This window comes from Lissotriton vulgaris, chromosome 5 (assembly GCF_964263255.1).
Source record: "Lissotriton vulgaris chromosome 5, aLisVul1.2, whole genome shotgun sequence".
NCBI lineage: Eukaryota > Metazoa > Chordata > Amphibia > Caudata > Salamandridae > Lissotriton > Lissotriton vulgaris.
In genome coordinates, this window is record NC_141693.1 from 1873878492 (window position 1) to 1873903638 (window position 25147).

A 25147-nucleotide genomic window follows, 5' to 3' on the forward strand; every position below is an offset into this window, starting at 1 on the left:
TTTAATTATCTCATAAATAATGGGGTATTTGTCCAAGACGTCCATATGTTTAATCCCCTGCTTTGCCCTCTCTGAAGTCGAGAAGCTTTCCCCTAGTTTCCAAATTCTTGATAGAGAGGGATAAAGATTAACATGTATAGCTGCTAAATTCAGCTAACAGTCTACAACATATAAAGTGTGCCACTTGAGGTTATGGGCGCCTCTTCTCACAAATCAACCCAAATCTAAGGATAGTGACACCGGAGTTCAAGGCGGGCTTTTATGTTTCCGGCAGTACTAATACAATAACTGACTATTTGTAGCGGCTTTTACATTTAAATTGATCTCAAACTAATGTCCTTTAATGGGACTTTTTGGCAATGGATTTTCACTTTTTCACTTTTTCTTTTTCTTTTTTTAACCATTTTTCCATGCGTGGCCCGAACGTGATTGCGTGCACTGGTGACAATGCACCGTATAGATGAGTGTGAAGTCCCTTGTCTTTGTCCATGGGTTGGGGTTCGCGTGAAGTCCTCGAGCATCATCCGAGTGTTATCATTGCGTGCTTTCTGCAGACACGTGACATGAAATCCGCAGTCTTTACGTTGTGCAAAGTTTTCTATTATTTATAAATGCTTCCGCCCCTGTGAGGTGTGCCCTAGTTCCTTCTTAGGTTCTGTCTCCTGGGGATGCTCCACCTAATCCGACTTAAAATAGTTTATGGTGGAATCAGGACACTCACAGCCTGGCGAGTCATCGCTGCCAAGGTTTCAGGTTACTATGTTTGACATTTTTATAATATCAGTGTAATTATGAGTGACATTTCAATGACTATGAGTGACACTTTCTCTCAAGCAAAATCAAACAATGAAGACGAGGGAAACATATATATATATACAAATATATATATATATATATATATATATATATATATATATATATATATATATATATATATATATATATATATATATATATATATATATATATATATATATAATCATAAACTACACCCGTTTTAGCAATGAGAAACTCTAAGGAAGTCACTGAACTAAAAGTGTGCTAACAGCAGGTTACTGAAAACTGAGCAGAGTCAGACTGCGTGAATATCAGCCCAAATTACAGTGAAATTATGAAAGTCACACTTCGCAATCGGAAACCTTGGCAGCTATGGTGAATCAGTGTAGAAATGTGCTTTAATTGAGGTATATTCCTCTGCACCCTCGTGCTGACCAGCCTGTCGGGTGTCTTTGCAAACTCGCAAGTGCCAAGCAGCTTTCCATCAGCTACATGTTAATGTAACTCTACAAAATAAATTTGTAGGATGTTCTCTGCAAAAATCAGATGTTTATCTGTGCCAGGTTACGCTTACTCCAGCACTTTAGAGATGTCAGTTTGTTAAAGGTCCAATCAGACCTCCCATAATGTCTGGTTACTCTGTGTAGAAATGCTGCAACCTTTCTAATCTGTGGTCAGATTAAACTTTCCAAAACAGCTGCTTTCTTCGGTGAGTAATGAGACCGTTTCTAGGATACTTAAATCACAGTAAGACCCAATGATCTACCCACTAGTATCTCTTCAGTGATATTCTGTCTGAGGGATGGTGCAACTGAGGTCTAACATGTTTTAGGAATATGTGGTCTAGACTGAAGTGTTTCATCCATTTAGACAGGAGAGTGGGAGGAAGTGAGAGAAGGGGCAGTTGCAGGGAAATGGAGAAGCCATGTGCCCATCTGCACTACTCTGATTGCCTTCCCCTACCTAGTGAAGCAGCTTGTCACCGGTGCCCGTCACAGTAATCCTGAGTGGAATAACAGCTGCTTGGGCTATAGATGGTGAGGGGTGACCCGTAGTCCATTTATGAAAAACAGCCAGACTGGTGAGGCCACCTTTTTTGAGGGAGGCTGAAGAAATAACTCACCTTCAACTGACAACAGGGTCTGACACTGGCTTTGCATTGGCGGCTGCTGAATGCCCCTGAGCCTTCATGGAAGCAGCCCGGGACAAGGTAAGGGCCAAGCAGCAGAGCCAACTTGAGTTAGTCTGTGCAGTTGTCTAAATAAGCCACTACTTCATGAACAAAAAACATCTTGATGCGAAAACAGCATTGAAAACGAGCACTTTAGCACTGTTGTGTCATCACTGGAATCCATGCATAGTCACATCAGGGCCACCAGATGTCCCCCGCCCCACAATGTCCAAACCCGCAAATAATGCACAAACACAGAATTAGGTTTGGGAAAAAATTGCTCCAGGTTTATTACATACAACATATGTAATGATGGTGGGTTAACTTACGGGCGATCCAGGGCAGGCCGCATTCTCGCCACCTGCCCGCCTGTTGAGCCAAACAGCACCGTGGCGAACCACCCAACTGCTGCACAATTAACAATCTATATACTGACACGCCCATTGCGGGGCGTGACTTGGCAAACCCCCGGTTGCACAGGCCCACAACCGCCAGAAGGACTACTGGGGCGCCGACACGAATTCCTGCACCTCCCATGAGGTTACAGGTTAGGCTCTGGCACCCCTATGTGCCCGCTGAAGTACATCTTTTGCACCTCTCTTCTTCCGGATCGCCCAGTAACTCCGCCTGCAACGATAAAGGAACACATAAAATTCCCCCAACAACCCCCCTCATTCTGACACTCTGGGTTCGAGGAAGGGTGGGAAAAGAGTGTCCAGATGAGCCCGCGATGGCGTCCGGAGCGGCAAAGAGGCCCTCCAACAGGGTCCAGGAACATAAGTACCCCTGGAGGCCCCTCCAAGCCGCCCCGGACGTACAACACCGCCAGCCTCCTCCAACCAGGGAGGAGGAGAAAGCTGGTCATCCTACTGGGGCGGGGCAGCCCTCTGAGACTAAGAGCCCGCCCTCTCTATGGCCACTGCGTGGCCTCGGGCAAGCGCATAGTCACATCAGGGCCACCAGATGTCCCCCGCCCTACAATGCCCAAACCCGCAAATAATACACAAACACAGAATTAGGTTTGGGAAAAAATTGCTGCACGTTTATTACATACAGCATATGTAATGATGGTGGGTTAACTTACGGGCGATCCAGGGCAGGCCGCATTCTCGCCACCTGCCCGCCTGTTGAGCCAAACAGCACCGTGGCGAACCACCCAACTGCTGCACAATTAACAATCTATATACTGACACGCCCATTGCGGGGCGTGACTTGGCAAACCCCCGGTTGCACAGGCCCACAACCGCCAGAAGGACTACTGGGGCGCCGACACGAATTCCTGCACCTCCCATGAGGTTACAGGTTAGGCTCTGGCACCCCTATGTGCCCGCTGAAGTACATCTTTTGCACCTCTCTTCTTCCGGATCGCCCAGTAACTCCGCCTGCAACGATAAAGGAACACATAAAATTCCCCCAACAACCCCCCTCATTCTGACACTCTGGGTTCGAGGAAGGGTGGGAAAAGAGTGTCCAGATGAGCCCGCGATGGCGTCCGGAGCGGCAAAGAGGCCCTCCAACAGGGTCCAGGAACATAAGTACCCCTGGAGGCCCCTCCAAGCCGCCCCGGACGTACAACACCGCCAGCCTCCTCCAACCAGGGAGGAGGAGAAAGCTGGTCATCCTACTGGGGCGGGGCAGCCCTCTGAGACTAAGAGCCCGCCCTCTCTATGGCCACTGCGTGGCCTCGGGCAAGCGCATAGTCACATCAGGGCCACCAGATGTCCCCCGCCCTACAATGCCCAAACCCGCAAATAATACACAAACACAGAATTAGGTTTGGGAAAAAATTGCTGCACGTTTATTACATACAGCATATGTAATGATGGTGGGTTAACTTGCGGGCGATCCAGGGCAGGCCGCATTCTCGCCACCTGCCCGCCTGTTGAGCCAAACAGCACCGTGGCGAACCACCCAACTGCTGCACAATTAACAATCTATATACTGACATACCCATTGCGGGGCGTGACTTGGCAAACCCCCGGTTGCACAGGCCCACAACCGCCCGAAGGACTACTGGGGCGCCGACACGAATTCCTGCACCTCCCATGAGGTTACAGGTTAGGCTCTGGCACCCCTATGTGCCCGCTGAAGTACATCGTTTGCACCTCTCTTCTTCCGGATCGCCCAGTAACTCCGCCACAGCCCGTGCGGTGGTACCCGCTGCCGCACGGGCCCCCCCACCATTGCTACCTTCGCTACCTGCAACCCTTGTTTATGAGTGCTTCTTTCAAATCCAGCAGGAAGAGGTCTAAGCCAACAGGCGTAAGGTGAACCCCATCCGCCTCAAAATAACCTTTAACTTTGTCTTGAATCATGTCATGTTTGATAAAGCCTAGACCTCTGCGCTGGGTGAACCTTTTCATGGCCGCATTGATCCGCCTCCTAGACTTCTCAATCGCCTCACTAGACTTAGCACCCCGCCAGGATCTCCTGGGCACTATTTCGGACCACCAGACCTCGCATTCACGAAAAAGCCCACTGATGATCCCCAAGTCGGTCTTCATTCTGTGCAGCAAAGTAGATTTCCCCAGGTTTGTAATGTCATTGCCACCCAGGTGAATTATCAAGTGCTGGGGAGGGGGTCCATCCAAGGGAAGGGCCTCCCGAAGCCGGTAAAGTAAGCTATTCCAGCGCATGCCCGGGAAACCCCACCACACAGTCTATACTCGTGAAGCCACTAGTCCAATGCCTGATCGCTGCCCACCGGGCCAATCTGTCGACCATGGAGTGCCCCACGACCCACACTCTTGAACCTGTCCAAGAAAGACACAATATATTCACGGGTGTTTATTGAGTAAAATTACAAGAAAACGCAATATCGCCACATCAAAACACAGCAAACAAAGCACACAAAATACAAAATGGGAAGAAATCAGGGCCTAATGTAACTTTTATAGCAGGACGACTCCCAGCGCCCTACTAATTGAACCTGATTTGGCTGCATTCCTGCTCGGAAAGCCGATGTGGCCGCCCCTATGCGGAAGGAATGACTCGAAAACTTCTTCCCCTGAGTTAACAGACCAGCCCTGTCCAGGCAGGCAAGCATAATTTTGTCCAACTGGTATTTAGTCAAGGGGCTGAGGTCAGCATGGACAAAAAGGTAACCATACATCATTCATTCATGCATCCACCCATCCATCCATCATGCATCCACCCATGATGCATGCATCCATCCATACATCATTCATGCATCCACCCACCCATCCATCCACCCACCCAACCATCCTGCATCCATACATCATTCATTCATGCACCCACCCATCCATCCACCCATCCATCCATCATGCATCCACCCATACATCATTCATGCATCCACCCACCCATCCATCCACCCACCCATCCTGCATCCATACATCATTCATTCATGCACCCACCCATCCCTCCATCCACCCACCCACCCATCCATCCATCCATCATGCATCCACCCATCATGCATGCATCCATGCATGCATCCATCCATACATCATTCATGCATCCATCCATCCATGCACCCACCCATCCAGCATCCATCCATCATGCATCCACCCATCATGCATGCATCCACCCATCCATCCATCCACCCATCCTGCATCCATACATCATTCATTCATGCATCCACCCATCCACCCACCCATCCATCCTGCATCCATCATTCATGCATCCATCCACCCATCATGCATGCATCCATCCATGCACCCATCCATCCACCAAACAATCATTAATGCACCCACCCTGCATCCATCCATCATTCATGTATTTTTATGACCATATAAAAATAAATTATGGACTCTAACAAGCCTTTAGGATCGATGTAGAAGGATGTGCCAGTTTACATATTACATCACCCCTACCTTTTTATGCTGGAAACCTTCTACCGCCCATGTATTTGCCATCCTGTAAGCCCTAGGTACGTACTATACAAATTCACATACAAACATACACCAACATGCATGCAATAATAAATGCATATATCATGCTATTCCGCCTCTACCGTTTGTTAACATTTTGAAATTTTATAACCTTAGTTCAAAGAGTACATTATATTTGTGGTGACAGTTGTTAACTCATTTTCTGAAAAATGTTTATAAAATGAAATGTGTTGAAGGCTGTTGTTGCAACTATCAAAAAAGAAATTCTGAGAATTTTTACATTTCCAAAACCCCATGCCGTGAAATAAACGGGTGACCTGGAATAGACGCACACATTTCTGCAGCAGATGCTTTAACACATTGAACTATCTCAAGTCATTTGTGCAAGCTAGTTTACTGGAACACCGAAAAACACACACTCTTACCTTGCTGCCGGTCCCGCGCACGTCACAGGCTCACAGCGCCCCTGGCCAATCCTGGCGCCAGGGGCACAGGTACCCTCTCGCCCGCAGCACGTCCATTAGGGCTCCTGATGGGCATGCGCAACGCCGCCAAAACACGTGTGCGCATGCTTGGGCACGGGTAAAAATTCACCCTTCGTCCCCACGCATGCGTACTTGTGTTGCCGTCTGTACAATCATGTCAATGAATCAACATGACGCCCGCCCGGTGGTCTGACGTCAAATTGATTCATTGACATGATTGTCATGAGGGAGCTGCGGGCGGCGTCGGGCAGGGGGGGCTACGCCCCCACGCCTTAATGGACGAACCGCGCCTGCTAGCCGATTAGATCGAATAAAGCAAATTGTCAGCTTTCTGGAGAGATTTAATGTTCATTCGGCCACATACTTGTGCTCCATAGATTGCTGCTGTGCAGCCTTTCTTTTATAATATAAAACATCTTTTTGGTCCAGTTCAAAACGTCTCCATTGATGTGTAAAGCGTGATTCTTTTGTCTTTGGAAATAATTGAAGTCTCAGTTCTTTTTGGAAAACTAGCTAACAGCAGCTTTTCTGGTGAAAACATCCAATCCACTGAATGACTGTGAGAAGTGTGTGGTGTTTATATAATCTTGCCAACATCAATGTTTGTATATTTATGTTTGGACCCTTATGATCATGTTTGTGTAAGAAAAGACAAACGTGTGCAACAAGTGAAGTGTGGCCTTTGTGTGGCCAGTTTTGGTATCAATGAAAGCATGTTGCCATGCAGATAAACCAGAGCCCGGACTCTGCCTTAGCAGTGACTTGCTTGGAATTCTGCACAACGTATTTCTTTTCCTCTCTGTGGGTGCAAGGCTGGGTGGGTCCAGAAGTTTGACAACTAGGGATGCTGGGATTGTTGCAGCATCACCCCAAGAATGCAATTACTCTGGAGGGGTGACTCCTGGGCCACGTTTTGCTGTTTAGTTCAATAATATTGACAACCTAATATGTACATCCCTCACCATGAATCATTGATCCCTTGCCATTGGTAAATCAGTTCCTTGAACTCGGTGTGATAACTGGCATCCAAGTTTGCAGTGTGTCTCCCTAGGTAACCAATCACAAAACTTCTCGCTATCTGCACACATTCCTTAAGAAGCAAGTCTGACGTACCTACAAAGCTAGGAACATTCCAAGGTACTTTTAAAGTGCGTGTACAAAAGCCTATGAAAGCTATTGCTTTTTGTTTTTTTTATTTTAAATTACACTGGAAAATGCATCATTTTATCCCATTGTTTGTTAAAGATCTGCATGGGAAAGGGTGACCGGCCTCCCAAAAATGCTGTGTCTCTTTAAAGTGAACCCCGATGCTTCACCCCCATGCACCACTTAGCCCCACCCCCCCTCCCACTCTCAAATTCAACCAGCCGCCACTGCTTTCCTTTGCAACAGCTATAGCTGCAGCGAATTGCCACCCTGCTGTCTGCTGCAGTCTGGACCCAGGCTGTTCTCTCCTGCTGCTACAGCTGCATTGTGTGCCTAGGCCTCTCGCTGTTGCCATTAAAGCTACAGTCTGCACCGAGGCTGTTCCCTGCTGCAGCTGCGGCTGCAGTGTATGCCTAAGCCTCTCTCTGCTGCAGTCACACTTGTAGTCTGCACCGAGGCTGTCCCCTGCTGTAGCTGCGTTGTATGCCTAGGTCTCTCTCTCCTGCAGTCTCAGTTGAGGTCTGCACCCAGGCTGTCCCCTGCAGCAGCTGTAGCTGTGGTAAATGCCTAGGTCTCTCTCCGGTGCAGTCTTAGTTGAGGTCTGCATCCAGGCTGTCCCCTGCTGCAGCTGCGTTGTATGCCTAAGTCTCTCTCTGCTGCAGTCTCAGTTGAGGTCTGCGCCCAGGCTGTCCCCTGCTGCAGCTGGGGTGCATGAGGCCCCTCTCTTCTGCAGGTGCAGCAGCAGTTCGTAGGAGTCTGCTATCGTAGAACGAGCTGCAGGTCGGTGAGTTCGTGTGAGCGAAAGATAACCGCGTGCGTCAGTCGTGCGGACGGGGGCCCGAGCTCGCGCGCAGGTGGCATGGTAACCTCTCAGCGGCGATGCGCCTCCGAGCCCACCAGGTGCTTCAAGCAGCGTCAGAGGAAGGCGTAGGGCGCGAGGCGGGCTTGAGAGGGCGGGATCGATCCGCGACGGCACAGAGGGGGTTCTAGCAGGGTTCACGAGATCAATCCGCAGGGTGCCGATCGATTATCAGGCCTCGTCTTATTATTGCATAGGCCATTGCCTGAGTTAATGTAGATGCAGACATGCCACATCAGAAGCTGAAGGGGGCGCCGTCCCCTCCGATAATGCAACATGGGAAAGGTTCGGGAGATCTGAAATCTTCCTCGAGGACCTTGGCCAGTGCCATGCCACGAATGACCGCAGGATGTCGCTACTACCGTACGGTTGGTGTCTGCCATCGGGACCGCAGCCATTGCCGTGCTGCGACTGACCAGTGGGTGTCACTGCTGCTCTATTGCCTCTTTTCTCCAGAACCCGGCCATTGGCTTACTGTCTCTAGGAACCACGTCGATGCTTACACTTAGTCAGGAAATAATACCACACTACAGAAAACACTTTAGAAAATGCAGAGTCAGTGGTTGAAGTGAGTTAATTCAGGTGGGCATCGCAGGGGCTGCAGCGACCTACCCCTCACTGTTGAAAGCACCCCCCTAGGCAAACCTGAGGTCTTACAGACACAAGGATCTTTCAACTGTGTATTATGTGTCTTAATGGACGCTGCAGAGAGCTTTGAAACAGACTTTGCCTGCGAAAGGCAGCCAGAGCAGGGCTCAAGTGTAAAAGTGATATGGTTGTGTCAGGTCAGGGTAAGAACCCGTCTAATAGCAGCATTCAGGATGTATTAAAATGTGTCGATTAAACGTGTTGCGAGCCTGGTCTTCTGCACATTCCCCGTTCGTCCATGTTCCCGTCCCATTCCTTACACATGAGCAGTTCACCCGCTCCACAGAACCTATCACCTGGATAAAGTCAAAATACTTACCTCAATACGGTGCCTCCTACTCACCATGTATAAAGCAGGAAGCAGATCACCAAGACAGCCTGGGAGCACAACAGAAACTCATAAGAAAGAAAACAATCACCATTAACAAAACCCCAGGAGAGAGGGAATGGAACGGGAAGACCTGGACTCGGAGTAATGAAGATCACCAGTAAGAAAGTGGGCATCGAGATAGACTAGACACGACAGCGATAGAGATTGTTGCGGCCTGGATGATGTAGACGAAACCTAGGAAAAGAAAGATACATCATAATTTTCTCATAGGGGTTGAAACTACATTTTGTCACATAGTTAAACTGACATTGGAGTCAGAGTGAGAGTTTGAAGTCTCTAATAGTTCGCAAATTCTCCACTTATCTTGAGCTGGGTGGAGAAGACGCAATCTCCTTTGACCAGCCCCCGTTGTGGGATCACATCTTCCATGACCCATAGGTGAGGATATTGTTTTTGAGGGCTTGAATTTCTAGTGACTTTGCACCATCAGGGCGTCTATGACCTAGGAGCAGAGTGTAGTTGTGTCTAAATCTAAGGGTTTTCCAGTTTAGAATTCTCTACATGTCACAATAGTTGTAACAAAGAAAGCGTAAAAGAAATGAGAGCGGCTAAGAGTTTTTCACAAAACAGTTTTATTAATAATCGCATATCATGCCATATAAAGTCACATATTCGCACCACACATGACATGAACATATATGTGATAGACTTCGCACTGCACCAACTGTGATATACTTTGCAGATGGCCATCTACACCCAAACCTAGTTCCACACCAATTCCCCTGTACGCCACCCAGTCAAGAAGGGTGATTGCTGAGCTTTTAGGGACACCTACCTGGTGCAGGAATTGTGCTCAGAAGAAAGGCAGCAGAGTCAAAAATCTGTCTGTCTGTCAGTGACTTGATATCCTATGTCCTTTAGTATTTAGAGTAGTAGTGGGTGGTTAGTCAGTTCCACATCCAAGTTGTAAACCTGTCTGTCTAAGAGAAGTTTGTTTTACTGGGGAAATCAGAGATTTGAGTGGCAACTGCTTTGGAATCCGCGTACCCAGAAATCATATAGTTCATATTGGCTTGTAATTTGTTGGATCCACATAGTCCAATTGTTGCTTCTTCAGGTGGGGCTTAAGGTAGGATATTTTAATTCACTGTGAAATTCTCTGGCGGTAAGGATGCGCTTTTGATCGGGATACAGCTGCCGAGGATGCTAGGAGGATATTCTTGGATATATTTGGGACGCAGGTTCAGCAGGTGTTAGAGCAATGCTGATAATTGGGATTAGAAGATTGGTCTCGTTTGTGGAAATAAGCTTGAGAGAGCAGAGATGTGTTTTTGTATTAATGTTAACAGAATTCACATCTATTAGAAGTGTGATGTGGTTGTGGTCTCCCTTTGTCAGAAAGTGTGTCTCGAGATCGTTAGCCTAATTAGTATGGTGTTCTGTCACGGAGTCGCAGAATTCTTCAGTGGTGCTGGAACAATTTTCAAAGTGGGGGTGCTGTCATCAGTGTTACATCACCAAACTCATGGGGATTATAAAAGAATTCAAGCATCAAACAAAGAACAAGTGTAGCAAATAAACCGAGACCGTTCAGTTGGAGAGTGGTATGAGTGCATTATATGGACGGTGGTGCATTTTGGAGCACGCTGTCTCAAAAATATCACTAAAGCATGGTGTGGTAGCTCACTGTCATTTATGGACAGCCCATTTTCCATTGAAATAGTCACTACATTTGGAGAGACATGCAGTTTTATTGAGCCAAAACTATATTGGACACTAACTATGTGTGGAAATTTGCTTTCAGCAAATTCATTTCCACATCACGAAATATATTTTCTTGATTTGTTTTGTTCCCATTAAAAGCTTTGCTTTCATCAGACTTTATAATTACAAAAAAAATGTGCTTCATTTGTGCTTTTCAAACTGCTGATATATTTTGAGGTATTTCTACAGTTCATATACAAACACTTGCAGCCCGTCCCGACGTTGTCCGGGTATGAATTGTTGCCGGCCAGTAGTATATTGTTTTGTAGGATTTCGTTTTGATAGCATTTCTTATCTGTGACAGGCCTGTGAAACGCTCCGATTCACAGTGCACTGCTGATGCACTTAAGAGTGCGCGTTCAGTAGTGTGTGAAATCAGTTTCCCTACTTTATTTTTCCTTGCAATATTATATAGCGCGAACTCGACAACATGGCATGAGCACAATTTACATTACAGAAGAACACATTCATTTGTGGTAGGCACGGGGAGACAAAGCGATTTGCCTGGAATCACAGGATGTTGAGCTGATGCCGAGATTCGAACGTAGCTCCCCAGCTCTAAAGTTCGCAATTCTAGAACTTGTGGCGGAAGGTATGTCTAAAAGTGTATGTCGGTGCTGGCCATCAATGAGAGAGACCTGTGCATTTTTCAAATGGGTGGTGAAAAAATATGAGTATGTTGCTGGAGATGTGGGCCGCTGTGCGACCAATGTACTTACCGGGGGAGGGTAAACACCCATTATTCCGCAACTTTCTTGCCGCATACCATCACTCCGCATACTTTCATTACGAAAGTACCATGACTCCGCAATGCCATTATAACGCATGGCATTACATTTTATATGCTTTTACCACGTATACATTTACAACGAAATTCGTTGAAATGCATGAATGGTAAAAGCATGTTTTTTTTTAATGTTTGGATAATGTAAGTATGGGTATAGGGGTATATGTTTTGGGGTGTTTGGGTATTTTAAGGGTTCAGATATAGTTTTGGGTTATGGGGTACAGGGGTAGTTTTAGGGTTTAGGGATAGGTATGGGTTTTGGGGTACAGGGGTATTTTTAGGGCTCAGGGCTAGGTTTGGGTTTTGGGGTGTAGGGATATTTTTAGGGTTCAGGGTTAGGTTTGGGTTTTGGGGTACAGGGGTATTTTAGGGTTCGGGGGTAGGTTTGGGTTTTGTGGTACAGGGGTAGTTTAAGGGTTCAGGGCTAGGTTAGGGTTTTGGGGTACAAGGGTATTTTAGGGTTCAGGGGTAGGTTTGGGTTTTGGGGTACAGTGGTATTAAGGTTCAGGGCTAGGTTTGAGTTTTGGGGTTCAGGGGTATTTTTAGGGTTCAGGGGTATTTTTAGGGTTCAGGGGTAGGTTTGGGTTTTGAGGTACAGGGGTATTTATAGGGTTCAGGGCTAGGTTTGGGTTTGGGGTACAGGGCTATTTTTAGGGTTTAGGGATAGGCTTGGGTTTTGGGGTACAGGGTATATTTATAGGAATAAGATGGGTTAGTGTTTAAGGGTGTTGGGGTATTTTAAGGAGTAAGGGTGGGCTATGATATGGATTTCAGGGGTATTTAAAGGGAGCAGGGTGGGATTAGCACACAATATGAGACATGGCATGAAGGGCGGAACATACCACACACCCCCAGCACACGCCCACAGCACAGCAGACACGCCCACAAGGGACTACTTTGCTGGCACGGTTCTTATACCTTTTAAATGTATATGGTGGGCGTCTGTATAGCCTATGTCCTTCTGCTGCACCTGCCGTTTCCAACGCTGTATTGGGTGTTGTGATTGGTGCTGTGGTTCCTGAGATTACCCGCCTCAAAGGTTTGGGCTCTCTCTTTATTATATTAGTATGGATTTGAATATTTATGTGTTGGAAATAATTACATTCGACAGCTTTTTCCTCCTCACCTCAGTACCTCAGCAAGGTTGTCACACAGTTCACTTTACATAATCCTTTTACTCTGCAGTTATAAAATGAAAAGTAAACACCAATCTCCATGTTAAAAGAATAAGCAGCAGTTTCTCAGAAGACGTAGCCTGACATTTGACCTCTGTTTTTGACCACACAGCAAATTAGACAATCTAAAAGCAATATCTATATATTTTTCTTTCTTTATTGATCATTCTGCTTTTTGAACTCTAGCATGGTTATTTAGAGGCAGTTGCGTCGCCCCCCACCACTACTTTCAGCGCCTATGGAATTAAATGTGATTGATGTATTCTGATGTCCTGTCTTGTTTAGGAAATCTGAGATAATTTTGAAGAGTTCTCAAGGAGGGTTTACTGAGCATTTAAGATGTGTTTTGTACTGAGATCTCTAAGCTTTTTTGATGCTTGCTTTTGAGATTCTGAGTCGTCACCGTGGTTGGTTTTCTTTCTCGGTTTGTGTTTCCTTCCACTGTTTGATCACTACTTTTGAAGGGTTTGGTTTCTTTGATTGAGATAAGACCTTTTGCAGCAAATATACTGTTAGCTCATGGCCCGCACTATATGCCGATCCACTGATTACATGGCGGTAAATAAGCACTTTTAGATTAGTCAATTGACCGAAGGTCTGGTGGAGTTCAGCTTAGTGAGGACATGTGATGCATGGTGAAGATTGAAAGTTATTGAGCAGACCTGAAGTGTGGTGCAGATTATGTTTGTCACACTATGTGTTGAAATCCACCATAGGTTTGAGACAGTTGTGATGTCCAACACACAGTCCGAGAGGGTCTGGGTGAAGGCTAGCTGTGTGGTGGTAGTTGGTCGAGGAGAAGGAATGAGGCAGAGAAAGCTTGGAGTGGTGAACAGAAAATGAGATATGGCTTGCACTCCAGTTGAATTTCCTTTGATGACTGTGGTCCCTAAGGTGTTTTTGTACACTGCTGCCAGTCTCCTACTACCCTTCCTATTTAACCAGCTTCTGTTGACGATTAGGTAGCAGTTAACGAAGGATTCATGTACTATGACTTTAGCATCATCTCCCGTCCAAGCTTCTGTGATAAAGAGGTGGTCTGGCCTGGAATCAGCTAGAATGTCATATGTGAGCATTCTGTTCTTCTATACTGCTGCCAAATAGGTGATCATGTGGTGACGGCAACAGAAGGCCATGAATCCCAACTGGATGTTGTAGTATTGTTGTGTGGTCCTGTTGAATGGACTGACTTGGAGAGGAATACGTGGCTACTTGAGTCCAATGGGTCGATATGTTGGGTGTCCATGGTTCAGCTGACCATTGGCAGGTGGGTTTATTTGAAGATCTAATGCATGAAGACAGCAATATTTGACTTTTGCGGTGATGTCCCTCAGGGTTGCTTCTGTTGGAATGGCAGAAGAAGAGGTGTCCCAGGAAGGCCTTCCAAGATTGCCTGGGTTTCTTGTTTGAGAGGTTGCAGAGAGCGAGAGGCATGGGATATGTGTTTCCTGGCTGGTAAGGTAATGATAGGCTTATGTAAATTGACTGTACCAGTGCTTGCTCTGGCCGGTTTGGAACCAGAATCTGCATGGTGCTGTCTCTGGCTCAGCTGATCGATTCAAAAGACAGAGCAGAGAGTTAATAGGGCCAGTGTGACTAGGGATTGTTGAGAGGTGAAATAGAAGATAAGGTGGTAGGTTTGTGATACAGGTATGGTTGCTAGTTATTAAAGAGAATCTTGATGCATTAGGAGGGCTAGGAGGAGTTTGTGGGGCAAGTTGGGCAGAGGGAGGAGAGGTCAGAGTAGGTACAGAGTAAAGAGCGAAAGGCCTGTTATGAACGTTAGGTTGGACCAAGATGTCGGAGGTGAAGCCCAGCAGTGGTATAAGGGGAGACTCAGAAGAGGGAAAACCCAGCGGGAGTCGACAGCCGCAGAAAGCCGCTCTATCATATCTTTTGGGTAGCACAAGAGGAATCTTGGAAGATCAAACCATGGAGGGCTTAGTGAAGTCCACCTAGAACCGTATAAAGATGATCCCAAGAGGAAGTAAACTCTCAGAGGGCTCTGAGGAGCTCACCCGACCCTGGAGCACCTATCCACAGAGGGATCTATGAAGTTCACCCGCGAGCAGAACTCTGAAGAGTTGAACCTTGGGAGTTCAAATCTAGAGGTGTCTATGAAGTCCACCTAGGAGCAGTATGAAAGCTGACCCGGAGAGAAGGTCAATTCACAAAGGGCTTCGAGAAGCCCACCCGGGAGCAGTACAAGAGGAACCTTGGGAGTTCAGCCCTTACCGACATCCATGGTTGTCCACCTAGGAGCAGTATGAAAGCCGACCAGAGAGGAGGTAAATTCACAGAGGGCTCTGAGGGGTCCACCCAGGAGCAGCATAAATGGAACCTCGGAAGACCAACCCATAGAGGAAACTGTGGAATCCATACAGGAGCATCATGTAAGGGAGTTTGAAGGGATACTCCCAGCAGCAGTGTAGGAGAAACCCGGAAAGCAATGAGAACTAACGTAGGGACATACTGATTGGTGGTTCTGTGGGCTGGAGTCCAGCTCGAGGTTTCACTGTGGATATTTGACTCTGAAGTCCAGGTGACCGAGTTCCACCAGGAGCAAGTAAATCTGTCATTCCCTCGGATATTGGCACCCCAGAAGTGTGCCAGAGGCACACCGAGAAGTGATGGTTATGTAGTTCCCATGATACAGTGCCCTAAAAGGGAAATATAGAAGTGCAGGCACTCAATCTTTAGAGTACCTTTTAGCTCCTGCGAAGTGCCGGTACTCTCCCATTAAATATATTGCAGCAGTGCTGAGAAGTGCATGTGTACTCCCTATGAAATTAAAGATGTGCAGGTACTTAGTACTGAACAGTACCTGTCCATTTAAATCACTGAATGACATACACTGGAACTGCAATAACGAATCGGTGAATTAATGGGTCTCTTGGGTGTTTGTGAGATTCAACACACAAGCATGGCCGGCTGGTTATACAGGGTATCAGGCGTTTCCCCAGGAGGTTGGAAGGGTGGGAGGTCGGTTTTGTTAATGACACCCATTTTTGTCGCCGTGCAGTAGTTTTGAAAGCATGCCCTGCAGAGTTCCTTATATATCCAATTGTTTTCAGGTACCAGTAATTGTCAAGATGACTCTGGTGAAAAAATGTACCTGCTAGTGAGAGATCGAAGTTGTGTCTAGAAGCAGACTCGACTCATCTAAGGTAGCTTAGAGGGTTAATATGCTTGCTGCAAAGGATGTGTACCATGTAGCTCACAGAGCAGTATTTTATGTGCATAGCTTAGTGGGTTACTGCTATCGTCACAGAGACTCTTTTGCTACTATGTAGTTCATAAGTTGCAAAGTTATGTTTTTTATGAGTCTTTTATTATCCTAAAGGTGCTAAAAAGGGTTTGTTTGGATAGAAATACATTCTTATTAGTAAATCCAAACCTATCCACTGTTACATTCTGAATCCTGAGTATATGCTTCTCCAGACCAAGCACTATTAAAAATGCCTACTACTATGAATGGAATGAACCCTACACTTGTCTTCCCCTTTGTCTTATGTAACATTGTCTCTACACCGAATTACACACGTATGAATAATTGTCTCTGTATTTGTATGTGATGTAAAGTGCTCCGACACCCTAGTGGTAGAGGCGCTATAGAACAAGTGAAATATATGTCAGAGTGGGGCGATAGAGATAGGAGGGACCCTGTCGAAGGTGATAGTGAGGGAATCATTGAAGAGCCCCAGCAAAGAATGTCGTATCCAGGTGCACTGTAAGGTCATTCTTTACTGTGCTTTAAAAGTTAATACAGTTGAATATATAATGAAATATGTGTTGTAGAATGTGCCATTTTGCCCACCTTTTCTTGGGAGGAGAACCGCCCAACCCTCCTTGTAGTGGTCAGGCTCACTAATTTCACGCACTAAGCACAATCCAAGGGCTGGTCTGACAAATTTGCCAGGGCTGCTTTGGGTTCCCAGTCTGCCCTGCGCACCAGCGCGTTTGTACCGAGGAATGATGCTGGAAGCAGATGTGGGATCCCCATGGAAGGAGAGGTGGTTAGCTTTGAAAGAATGAGGTGAGGAGGGAAAAGGAGAGAAAGGATGGAGAAAGTGGGAGGGTTTGGGGCTCAAAGTCCTTTACCAACAACAGCAGCCCCAAACCATAAAGACACTGCAAGAAGACCCAGTAACCTTCACCCCAAATACCTGGACACCCAGGCTCGACCCGCTGATAGGATGGTGCAAGTTTCTTTAACATATCTGAGGTGTTGTCATAGTTCAAGTGCAGTTCCATGAAGGAAGGTGGGCTCCTTGAATAAGTGTAGCACCTATAAGATCCTCTATTGGTCAGCTGGAAGGGCAACCCCAACCATGAACCTCTAGTTCCAGATGGTTACTTTCTATTAGACCAGAGATGGAAACGCATTTGGAAAATACCACCTGAGTTATTGGGAGACACCTTTAGTTTAATATTCTGTGTCCTCCCCTCTCTGTGCTCTTTCCCAATAGTTTGGTCCAGCTAGGGAGTTCCTGGATGGTTCCTTAGTGGCCCTTGATGCATGCAGCAGCAGCAGCAGCAGGATCAGCCCAGTTCTAACGCCCGCTAAAGTACTCATTCACCTTTACATCAAGAAGTTAATGAGTCCTTCAGGACAAGGGCCCATCTCCAGACAAGCCCAATTTAGATGTCTGGGAGCCACTTTACAGCCTCTCGAGCTATTTTTTAGCTATTTTCTCAATGTTCCCGATAATCCCTCACCCAAGGGGAACTCTGCCTTGGACCAGCTCCTGTCTAGTTGTACCATGAGCCTATGTAGATGGACTGATGAGCCTGGGCAGGTCTGGGTCATGGGTCGGTCAAGATTGGTTCCAGTTAGTGCTAAGTTCATCTTAGGATATTTTCAGGGACAACTCTACTCCCATTTGGATGTTTGCCAATGTTTTCTCCAGGTGCTGGGCTACACCATGATTGGTAGTCCTCCCTTCCTGAGGTTTTTAGGGTGTGCAGTGTGCATGTCCGTCTTACGGAAATCGAGCTGAATGCAGAGTTTGGCTTTGCCCCAGTGCATAAGATTTTCAAGTCGGCATCATATTGCACGAAAAGCCAAGAACAACTCAATCCTAGGAACCTGATGGCCATTTGCTGACAATAGCTATTGTACTCGTGGGTTAGAAGAACACAGAACCCATCAAAATGAATTCCACACAAAAACATTTTCTGAACTTTGAGAACTGTGCTTTAAATCAATGGACCAACAAAGGGTGGCCTAATTACTGAAGACATGGACCTAACAAAACTATAGAATCAGAAGCCCACCAGGCTACACAATGTAGTGTCTTAAAGGCCCCGCTTTATATTTTACTGTAGTGGATGGGCAGTGTATTTTGCAACACAGGAATACATCGATTTATTGCACTCAAATATTATATATAAACATAAAATGTTATTGATTAATCCTTTTTTGTTTTTAGCAACATCCGTAACACATGCTAAAGACTCATTGTGAAATCTAATAGAATGCTTATAAACATTTTAATTATACTGGGCCCAGTCCCATTTTTTTGTCAACGGATAGGTAAAAAAGACACATATCTACATTTGCACCCTGACTCATACCTTACAATATCACCACAAAACATATCATCTATGTTGAACAGTTACAGAATACAGTAATGTTGTGGCAGTTGTAAGATTGATAAAACAACTGTGGACGCTGTTTCGTCTTCCATATTTGATTCTTCCAAAGCCTTCTTCAGGACTGAAGGAGCATTTTTATAACATATTTGTAAATCTGCTGCTCCAAATGTGGCCATCTCACTGTGTATACCATTTACAGTTCTGAACATCCCTTTAGCAACTTAGTGCACTCTGGGAGTTGTAGTTTTGGCTTGTTTGACTAACACGCTTGAAATGAATGATTTTACAAGTAAGCCCACAGTTGGAACTTGGTGTCACTCGTCGCCACAGTCACCGAGTAAGAGGAGGAGTAGGAGGAGTAAGAGGAGTTCTAGGAGTTACAGAAGGAAGCATTTTTACTCAGTATATATATATATATATATATATATATATATATATATATATATATATATATATACACACACACACACACACACCACGGCCAGCGGTGAAGGCTTCAGCTTGGAGAGAGTACTCTCCAGGGAGGAGAGATTCAATTTTTGTCTCTACATGAATCAGTCTTGAACTTTTCTCACCATGAGTTATCTGCCAAAAATATCAACATTTTTCCCAGAAGCGGTGAGGAGCTGTCAAACGAGAAATCAGAAAAAACAAAATGTTTGAGAGGGAAGGGACTCTGGGCAGCTCTACCACAGATGTGCTGCCCTAGTGAACTCTCCAACGTTAGTGCCAAGAAGCTGTTCACAGCACTCCTGCTCAAGGCCAAGTAAACAGGGCAGGGATCCCTGAGGCAGGCTCATTCACTCACAAAGGAGGGCGCCATATGGCATCAAGTCACCAAGAAAGCCGCGCCCCCATCCTGGGCTTTTCTTTGACAAATCATTGTTTTCTGATTTTTTTGGGGCTCTAGTGAATCCGGTGAAGTGAACCAGGACCACAAATGATAACATGCTATTGTTTTCATTTTATTTTTCCTGGGGGGGGGGTGGAGGGGGGCGACACTTCTTCGCCTTAGCTGAGGAGACGCCGCTGTCTTTGAAGATGAGGTAATCCATATAGTCATGGTGGCAGGGACCAATCCTAGAGAGGAGTCTGCCAGTTGTTGGAGGACACATATAAGGGTAGGGGTGTTGGTAATTCACTTCATTTTCTTTCGCGTAATTAGGCAACATTGCAGCAAAGTAGCGCGTGATGACATGAAACGCAAAACTGACACTTGACACTGGATTTTGGAGCGAAACGCATAATTTCATCCACTTTCGACACAAGGATACATTTTGTGCTAAAAATACTGCAAAGAAACAAATTCATCGCAAACAACAGCTGCTCGCGGTCTTTTGATGATATTATTAATGTGCGTTTGGAGAAATGTTACTGCGAATAGTGCAGATGTGGTAAATTTTTCTCTCGATTGCGCATAATTCCACAGTGTGGCATGATAGTGTAATTTAGGTGATTTTGCTTAATATGCGAGCGTAATGCAAGATGGTGTAATTATGCCAGTAAATTTGTGAGGGTGCGTCCTGTTTAATGGGTAGGTCCCACAACAAACAGCTCTAAACCTACATTTTCCATTGCCTGTTAAATGTGAGTGGCAACTTTGTCATTTTTTTGAATCAACATGAATATTGAAATCTCCCAGAACAGTTGCTTAACCCACCATCCTATTAAGAGCGGCCAATGGATCCAGGAATTCCTCCATAAAGGACGCTTTTGCTGACAGAGCACAGCAGTAGACTTTGGGTTTCTGCAAGAATCTTTACCTTCTCTATTTTCTTTAATATTTACTAGACAGTTTGCAGATGAAGCGAACAAATGTGGGTTTAAAGACATCCATATACAGAAGTCTTAGGTGTTTCTTTCCAGTAACAAGTCATATGGAGGTCAAAAGCACTGCTTGGCCAAATGTTTTCTGGCAGTAATAAGATGGATGGACAGCAAGCTACTCAGACTTAATCCCTCTAAAAGAGTTGGGATAAAAATCTCAGCGGTCTTCCACAAATAATTTATGTGGCCGCCTCATTTTTTCTAGCTTTGTGGCTGTTGTGTATGATTTTGTTTTTCATTTGTTCCCAGTAACAGGAGAGCGGTTGTGTCTAACACAGCAATCAATTCTCGTTCAGATTATGCCAACGTGTGTAATTTGTGGCTACCAGTAAGAGACATTTGCTGAGCTCCAAAGGGTGTAAAATGTTGCAGTTAGGACCATTTTAACACACTTAAACGGGTTAGTGCTGCGAAGATCCCTCCAGTAGAGCGACGCTTTGTGTTCAAAGCCCTGTTCCTGTGTTACAGACTGTGCATTGTAATTACCCTTTTACGACACAAAAAAATGTTAAAGGAAAAACCAAAGTGCCAGAATTTATCGTCTGATAAACCAATCCAATTACATGTGCCCAGAGTGGAATTACGCCAGGCGCGCGGGAGAGGCTTTTCTGCATTAGCAGCACGCTTGTGGGATGGCTCCCAATGTTTCTTCGATCTCAGACCAGTTTTTTTTTTTTTAGAAAAGCTATAAAACACATTTGTTTATCTGATGATTAGAGTGAGTTATGGTTAGTGTGAACCTTGTGGCATACGTTTGCTCTTAATAAATTCACATTCAATTCAGTTCAATTCAAGTGTCTCCTATCCCCAGGGCCGGACTGGCCATAGCGGGCACCGGGCAATCCCCCGGTGCGCCGCACTCTCCCGTTATTCCTTTTTGGGTTGCCAAATTACCCATGTCTCCAGTCTTCAGCATTCATTTACTCTCCAGAGCATTCTGGGAGTTGTAGTCTGTGTTCCCTTCGCATACCCCTTTATGGTCTTTTAACAGTGATTGGTAAAAACAGGGTAGGACTGGCCTTTAGAACAATCTGGCAGATGGGCCGGCCTGATGGGTCAAAGTGTTGGCCAGTTTGTGGCTATGTATTGGCCGGTTTTGTGGTGGGTTTGGTTTGTTCCTATATGTGGACCGGTGTCTATTGCTTCTGAGTTTGAATAATCATAAAACATCGTGGAGTGTTACTCTGCCTGGTGCAATGCAAAGCACTGCCTTTATCCTGTCAATCACATTCTTGAATCCAGAATAAGATAAAGCAGTCACCTAAAGTAGAGGTGAAAAAGCAGGAGAGGAATAAGGGGCAGGAAAATATATGGCAGACGCTGTAACCTCATTGAAGGCAACGTCAATGGACCAATATCACTATGAAGGTGGTACAGCAAGGTGTGTGAATGGTTTGATCTTTTTGATGGGAAGGAAGACGGTGAATCACTGCTACATTTCCGTAACATTTCCATACAAATTTACTGTATTAATCACAAATTCCTGTGGTTCTCCACCTTTTGGAGGCCACCCAGATAGTAGGTCTTAGAAACTTTAGAGTTGCTCAATTTATAAATATAGGTCAGTTTATTTACTTACTACTTCATTAACACCTTCCGAGCGTCGAACGTTCAGCGCCCAGTGCTGAACGTTCGAATAACGAATGCTGACCCGTCAGCCAACGGTCTTGCGCAGCACTGGCAAGGTAGTGCTCGTGACGACCGTTGGCCGACGGCAGCACTTAAAGGGTCAAAGGGAGTCCCTTTAATTCTTGTGCCTGGCCCTATTTTCTGTCTCAGTCAGACACCGACTACAAGCTGTTGTCTTGATAACATGGAAGAGTATAGGCCTGCTGCCTTTCCACACTCTCTTTTTAGGTCTCGCCTAAGACAGCACATGCGCTGTCTCCTGCAAGACCTTTTGTTACCTTATAAGGGCTTACAGACAGCCCATTGCTGACTATTGGTTGGCTTTGTTGTCACTCTTATTTGCTTGTTTCTTATTCACCTACTTCTGCAGTCTTCCTTCCTTCATCTTCTTGTGATTGTCCCTCCCCTGAAGCATAGGCACATTAGTGCATCCTTCCACTACTCGGTTTTCTAGGCGCTATGTTTTTCTTCTCGTTTAGGCACTCCAGGATAGTGCATATGTTTTTCAGAAGTCTACATATGTACCTCGGCTCCATCCGTGTTCCTCCACCAGTCTGTAATGCCCACCCTCACTCCATTATCCGTGTGCTTCTCCTACCTCCTAACCCTCCGCTGTGCATGTGCTTTGCCCAGCCCCTTCCTACCACTTGCCGTTGTTTGTCTGCTTTCCCCAATACCCTCCCACCCATGCTCCTTCGATCGTTTGCATCCCCTCACGTCTGTCCACTTCCCCCCAATTGCCTTCTTCCCTCCCTCCATGTCACCTCGGAACACATGGTTACAAATATTTATTTTTAAGGTGCTATGACGCCACCCGCTGTAAAATGCTTTAAAAAAAACACAGTAGAGCTAGTTGCACCATAGCACTTTTTAAAATTAGTTTTAGCAATGCTGCATAGCGGCCCCACTGCTGCACAGCATGGCTACAAAACATTCACCAAACTGTCATACGCAAGATCTATTTACTTTGACAAAGCTTACCTATCCCTGTTTCTCCTCACATCCTCTTTCCCTCCTCTCGTGTCCTCACTCTCTCTTCTTTATGTTCTCTAATGTGGTACCCCTTTCCTTGTCTCCACGATCTCTCTCCTTTTCTCCATCCTCTTTGACCTCCTCTACTTTTACAGAAGTCCCGGACAACAGCTGGACAAATAAACAGATTAATATGGATTTCTGCCACTGAGCAACAGCTGCTTTCCCTGTCTGCTGCACTCCACAGAACTGCCTTCTGTCCCCCACACCCTCCCACACTGGTGAGCCCTGTGTGTCCTTCATCATTCAGCTTGCCAGATTCTCTCAGTGGTGTACACTGTGCTCATGGTGAAGCGTTCTATACATCTTCTGGGTGGCGAGCTCTCCATATCCTCCCATAATAGAGCCTTGCATATCCTCCACTAGTGAGCCCTCTGTATCCTTCATCATTGAGCTTGCCAGATCCTCTGTGTTGTGCGCTGCGCTGCTAGTGGAGAGTTCTATATTTCTTCCCATTGGCGAGCTCTCCATATCCTCCTATTAGAGAGCCTTGCATATCCTCCACTAGTGAGCCTTGTGTGTCCTTCATCATTGAGCTTGCTAGATCCTCTCAGTGGTGTGCGCTGTGCTCCTGGTGAAGCGTTCTATACATCTTCTGGGTAGCGAGCTCTCCATATCCTCCCATTAGAGAACTTTGCATATCCTCCACTAGTGAGCCCTCTGTATCCTTCATCATTAAGCTTGCTAGATCCTCTCAGTGGTGTGCGCTGTGCTCCTGGTGAAGCGTTCTATACATCTTCTGGCTAGCGAGCTCTCCATATCCTCCCATTAGAGAACTTTGCATATCCTCCACTAGTGAGCCCTCTGTATCCTTCATCATTGAGCTTGCCAGATCCTCTCAGTGGTGTGCGCTGTGCTGCTAGTGGAGAGTTCTATACATCTTCCAGGTAGTGAGCTCTCTCTACCTTCCCATTAGAGAGCTTTGCATATCCTCTACTAGTGAGCCCACTGTATCATTCATCATTGAACTTGCCAGATCCTCTCAGTGATGTACGCTGTGCTGCTAGTAGAGAGTTCTTTACATCTTCTGGGTGGCGATCTCGTCATATCCTCCCATTAGAGAGCCTTGCATATCCTCCACTAGTGAGCCCTCTGTATCCTTCACCATTGAGATCCTCCCATTTGTGAGCTCAGCATGCCCTTTCAGTGGTGAGCTCTGCATATATCTATAGTGGTGAGCTCATATCAACCTTCATTGGTGAGCTCAGCATAGCCCTTCAGTGGGGAGCTCTGTATATACCTCCAGTGGTGAGCTCATATCAACCTTCATTGGTGAGCTCAGCATATCCTTTTAGTGGTGAGATCAGCATATCCTTTCAGTGGTGAGCTCTGTATATACCTCCAGTGGTGAGCTCATATCAACCTTCATTGGTGAGCTCAGCATATCCTTTCAGTGGTGAGCACTGTGTATACCTCCAGTGGTGAGCTCATATCAACCTTCATTGGTGAGCTCGGCATATCCTTTCAGTGGTGAACTCTGCATATACCTCCAGTGGTGAGCTCATATCAACCTTCATTGGTGAGCTCGGCATATCCTTTCAGTGGTGAGCGCTGTATATACCTCCAGTGATGAGCTCATATCAACCTCCATTGGTGAGCTCAGCATATCCTTTCAGTGGTGAGCTCTGTATATACCTATAGTGGTGAGCTCATATCAACCTCCATTGGTGAGCTCAGCATATCCTTTCAGTGGTGAGCACTGTGTATACCTCCAGTGATGAGCTCATATCAACCTCCATTGGTGAGCTCAGCATATCCTTTCAGTGGTGAGCTCTGTATATACCTATAGTGGTGAGCTCATATCAACCTCCATTGGTGAGCTCAGCATATCCTTTCAGTGGTGAGCACTGTGTATACCTCCAGTGATGAGCTCATATCAACCTCCATTGGTGAGCTCAGCATATCCTTTCAGTGGTGAGCTCTGTATATACCTATAGTGGTGAGCTCATATCAGCCTTCATTGGTGAGCTCAGCATATCCTTTCGGTGGTGAGCTCTGTATATACCTCCAGTGGTGAGCTCATATCAACCTCCATTGGTGAGCTCAGCATATCCTTTCGGTGGTGAGCTC

General features: G+C 46.0%; 1 protein-coding gene across 3 annotated transcripts in view; it reads left to right on the forward strand.

Moving 5' to 3' along the window:
- Window positions 1–25147, forward strand: part of THRA (thyroid hormone receptor alpha) — a 789997-nt gene that overhangs the window by 675897 nt on the left and 88953 nt on the right. The gene's annotated exons all lie outside the window — the stretch shown is intronic.